The following is a 5,685-nucleotide window of genomic DNA, read 5'->3' on the forward strand; positions in this document are numbered from 1 at the left end:
ACCTATATAATTTTATTAACCAATGTCACTCTAATAAGTTTAATTTAAAAAGTTAAGAAATAAAAATAATTAATTAATTAAAAAATAAATAAAATATAGAGGAGACCCAAATATATCAATAACTACAATAAAACGCTAAATGGAAAAAAAGAGTTCCAGTGATTAAATACAATATGATTACTTTTTATTACTTAAAAATATTATACAGACACATGCATATGTATATCTCTGTATATGAATGCTCATGGATACAATCAGACTATATAAAATGGAAAGGAAAAGAAATGATAAATGTAGACTTCGGAATGCTGGCTGCCTGAAGAGATGGGTTCATATGTTTAAGGTTGAGAAGGAGCACACTGTCAGTTTCCTGGTTTTTGTTTTGATAGTGGGTTTCCTTATTACATTATTAAAAATTACTAATTATCTAAACACAACTTTCAGGTTATTTAACAATAGTTTACAGTAGATACCAGTAGTATAGTACTCATGATCACTAATTTAATATTTGTAAATTTCCACATGTTACATTGTATAATATTTTATTGTAGTGAATTTGAAAATATATTAAAGAGCTTTCATAGTTTTAATCCTGCCCTCAAGCTTTGTATCCTTATAAAGTAAGGTTAACATTAGCATAAGAGCATAAGGTTTCGACTCCAATTTTTTTTTTCATAAGAATCCTAGGCAAACCTAAAGACTGCAGGTGAGCTGGAAGAAAATGCTTATATAAAACAGATATATTTTCCAATTCAGAGCTTCCTTATATTAAAGTCCCTGTTTAATATTTTCTGGTTGACTTATTCTCTCTCTAAGCACCTCAGGGAATATCTGAAATATTGTACAGATGATCTTACAAAGAATTGCATTACTGTCATTAGCATAAATCAACATACAACATTAATTTAGTGGTTGGAGCTTGGAGGTGACAAATCTCTCTTTTTTTTTCCATTCATCCTCCAATTCTTATCTGTGTTAATAGCTTCATGCACTGGGAGATTTTCTATACAGCACGCTTCTTTCCCAAGTGGAAGAGTTTTACTTTCCACTCTCTAAAATCTGCAGGCCTCCCCATTAATCTCTACTGCCTTGAACATTTTGCTTTTGGAGGAGAACTTATTCCAATAAACCCTCAGACTTTCTTTCTTAAGCCTTTTCATACTGTATAGCCATTCATGGGAAATTAAGGAAGGGAGGAGAAAGCATTTCAGGTGGAGAAGGGGTTATATATAAAGACAAGAGGCAGAGCAGAAATCTAGGATCTTGTACAGAAGAAAAGACTATATATCTATTTAGAAATGAAAAGGTGTATGCTGCCTGCAAGGTAGGCAGAGGCCACCTCACGAAGGGCTTCAAATGCATGCTAGTGATAATCTTCATTTTATAGGTAATGAAGGATTAACCAGGAAACTTGAGTCTGGATTAGTCTTGAGGACAATCAACTTTATAGCAGAGTAGAAGACCCCACCTAAACAACTTCCAGTTTTTACTATAGGTCCCTTTACTAAAGGAATCTTTTGTCCTTTTTGTTGTAATTATCATATATGTCATAAGTCTCCACAAATCTTGTTTGAAAAAAGGTATGAAAAAATCATGATAGCATTTATTTGGTGATTCCAATGTATCAAGTGTTTTAAACTGCAGTTTCTCATTTAATCCTCACAATAGTCCAGTGAGGTAGATACTCTTTATTGCTATCCCCATTTTACAGATCATAGAAATATGACACAGATTTCAAGTCATTTGTCAAAGATCACACAACAAGTTGAAGAGCCATGTCGAGGCTGTCTATAAAGAGAGCAAGTAACTACTATACTTTAGTGCTTTCCATTGAAATGTACAGGATGGCCTGTAGAGTTTAATTGTAACATTACTGTCTAAAGGTTTTAGGTACTAAAGAACTGCATATTGCATGTGAATGAAACCCATGAGAATCAAGACTTTGCTCTAAATTTTGCTGATGTACAACATGGGAAATATAAAATGTATTTACTTGGAATTCAGCTAACTCTCCCTGTGGATATGATCTGTCTTTAATATAAATGAACACCTATTAATTGTCCATAATGTGTTGTAGGTGGTTAGCTAAACTCATTTAATACTTAATATATTGATGTGATTATTTCATAAAGACATGTCTAATGAGTTTTTTTCATGTGCATCTTCCCATGTGAATCATTCCATGTGAGAACCTCTTTATCTGAATACTAGATATGTGAGGTGTTCTAATAATGCTTTCATATTTTGAATGTCACAGATGACAAATGCAACTGGCTGAAGTAGCTTAATAATTGAAAAATATTAAAGAATAAATGGGACTGATATTAATTTTGTGTTAAATAAATGTCAGGTGCTATCTCTATAGTATTTCACTGATTCTCAAAACAAAACTTGAGGTAGGTATAATTACCTCCAATTTTATATATTAAAAAAATGAGGCTCAGAGAGGTTAAGGAACGTGCCCAATATTTTCCTGTGAATAAGTAGTAATGCTGGTATCCAACTTAGGTACATATGAATCCGAAGACTCCGCTCTTGCCACTGCAATGTATTTTCTGTGATAAGTTCATTATGTACACTAAAAGTATGCAGACATCTATGGATATGTAAACTGAAAAAGGAAAAATTAAAGATACAAAATTTGAATGATACAACAGGGCAGTATTCTAATGATTTGGCCAAAAATCTTCCTAAAATTTGCAGCTTTGAGTTTCTTCTCTGTACAACAGGATGATTTAGAAGTATAACATAATGGCCACCTGGGTGATTTCCTCAATTGTCTATACGTGACAAACCTTCTCCAAGCTAAATACCTACATCATACACAATTGAGTAGACTTTGGGCACAGGGGGAAGATTTTCTTTAAAGCCACAGTTATAGTCTAAAAATAACGGTGGACTTTATGAATAGCTGCCCTTCTTTGAAAAGATTATCGCCTTTTTTTCTTCTTGATGGTGCCCATTCAAACATCTTATATATTTGATATATATGCACATACACTCCAGCCCAAATTGCAAAAGGCACACTTGAATTTCCCACAAAAATAATTATAATTATTCCCTGGGCCGTGCCTGTATTCCCTGAGATCTGCTACTTGCATGAATAGCCACGCCCAGTTCAAAATTACATAATATATTAACAGCCCCAAACTCACCAACCATTGGGGCCTAGTATTGTTCTTACTGCCCTTGGCATCCAAATACCAATAGATAACATATTTTCTTTATTTCTACTATGTTAAACAAAACTCTAACATGGAATTTTCAGTTGTTCGTTTTGCTCCATGGTTTTCTTCCAAAGTTGATGCAACCCACTTCTCAATTGTTGCTTTTGAAATAGGGCCTTGAAAAGGTGATGGTTCCTGAGAGTCCAAATATCATCCTGTATAGTAATAATCACTGTCAGGGATCTTGTTCTGAAGGATAACACTTTCTACCCACCTTTGTTGGACTTGTTTGGGTATTAAATTAGAATGGAGTTTACTGTGTTTCTTTGGGCCTTGTATAGAGAAAGCCTTTGGCCCTCTTGTGTAGAGAAATACACACCCAGGGGCAGGCCCTAATCACACCCAGACTTTGCTCCCTATTCTTTCTAAAGATCTTGAGTTGCTGTGGATCCATCATGTCTCATTCATGTGAAATACACATTCATTTCTGCTTCTCTCTTCTCATCTAATCCTTAGTATTTCATGCTCTTCTTATTTTCACCCTGTATTACAACTCTTTCATCTTTCATCTTCAATCCATCCTACATAGAACTATCACACTGATCATGACAGAATTTCACTTTATTTATACAACCCCTTTTTAAAAAGATTTCATGGGTTCCTATTGTCTGAAATGACCTGAAAAATATCAAGCCTGACATAGAATACCCTTCACAATATAGTTCTTCTGGTCTTTCCAGACATACCTCCTCTATGCATTCTCACATCTACCATGTATATTTAAGAATAAAGAACTTGACTGTTCTTTATTCTCTCATCGCTAATCTTGACTCTTCCACTTAACTGAGGGAACCCTCTCCTACTTCTCCATGTTTCCATTTACCAGTTTTTCAAGAACTTTTTCTCCATGACCTTCCCCTTTTAAAGAATCTTGCAGTTGAAAGAAGACTTCGAAGTTATTAAGTTCAAAAATTTACCTCATAATTTACTCCCCTCTAAAATATACTGTGTTTATGATTACCTTGCTTATGTCTGGTGACAGTAAAATTAATACTTAGGCTAAGGTACAGACTGTGTCTTATCTATATATTGTACCAGTGCTTGGTACATTTTAGAAACATTGTATATTCTTGAAACATGTTTGCTGAATGAATGAATGATTGGTTCTCTCTTAAGGCCGGAGTCAGCAAATTTTTTCTATAAATGGTCATAGAGTACATATATTTGTCGGATGTATGGTCTCTGTCACAACTACTCAACTCTGCTACTGTTGCAGGAAAGCAAACATAAACAATAAATAAATAAAGAACATAAGGAGCATGGCTGGATTTGGCAGCCTATAGTTTGCCAGTTCCTGTCTTAAGGCAACACAAACCATCTTGAGACAGTTTTTAGTATTCTTCTTCATGTTGCTTCAGATCTCTCTAGCTAAAAATTTATCCTTATTCAAATGTTCTAAAACAGTTTGCATGCTTCCTCTGATCACGTTCTATTCCTTCAGCCATTTCTTATACTATTTTGAGTTTCTTCACTAACTTAGCCTTTCTCCCAAATTGTATTCCATTTGTTTGTGGATCTCATAAAATTTGGTATATAAAACAAAAAGCAATGCCCCATATTCATATGACAATTGAAAAGTAAAGCAGGTTAATTTTTTTTTTTTTGCTTTCCTCTTCATACTATAGGTGTAATAAAGCCTAAGATGGTATTATTTGTGTGGAGGAGACACATTGTATTTCCTGTTGATTCATAAGGCACACTTCAGTTCTATATTCTTATCTAAATTATTCTACATTAAGTCGTGTTTGGGGAGAAATAATTTGCGGACCAAGTATAGAATCTAATATTTTTCATTATATTGCTTTCTTATTTTATTTTAAAAGATTAAATAATATCAAGAACTAGTTTAAAAATAAAAGAATACTTATAATGAACCTCATCCAGTATCACATTACTTTTAGTTTATCACTCACGTATTTGCTGTCATTGTTCCATTTAATTCTATCCCTTGTATGTCATCTATTCACACATACGCTCATGCACTCATTCTAAGATGTTCATTGATTATTTACCATGTGCCTGTTACTGTGTCAGGCACTGGAGACCCAATAGTGAGAAAAAGGGACACATCTCTCTTGCAAGAATTCACAGTCTGCCTTGACATCAGGTAACATAAGGCACAATGTGATTTATAAACAATCAACACAAATTTCACATTTCTTACTTTCCCAAATAATATCTAGGACCTTTCTCACTTGTCGAAATATAATATTGTGATCTAGTTTTTCATATGTTCCTATCTCATATTTATGATTTGATTCCTTCTCCTTTGTCTTTCCATTTAAGTCTTATCTTTCCAAATATTCCTTTTGTTTCCCCCTCAGGAATTCTGGCTTGGATTCACTCTATCGGCTGTCTTTCATTTGAACTACTTAAATTTGCACATCTTTCTTGTCCTAGCTTGCCTCTTTACATTCAACTTGTAACTCAAGTCAAGTAAAATTGTGGTCCAGAAATA

Source organism: Pteropus vampyrus, unplaced genomic scaffold (genome assembly GCF_000151845.1).
Source record: "Pteropus vampyrus isolate Shadow unplaced genomic scaffold, Pvam_2.0 Scaffold161, whole genome shotgun sequence".
NCBI lineage: Eukaryota > Metazoa > Chordata > Mammalia > Chiroptera > Pteropodidae > Pteropus > Pteropus vampyrus.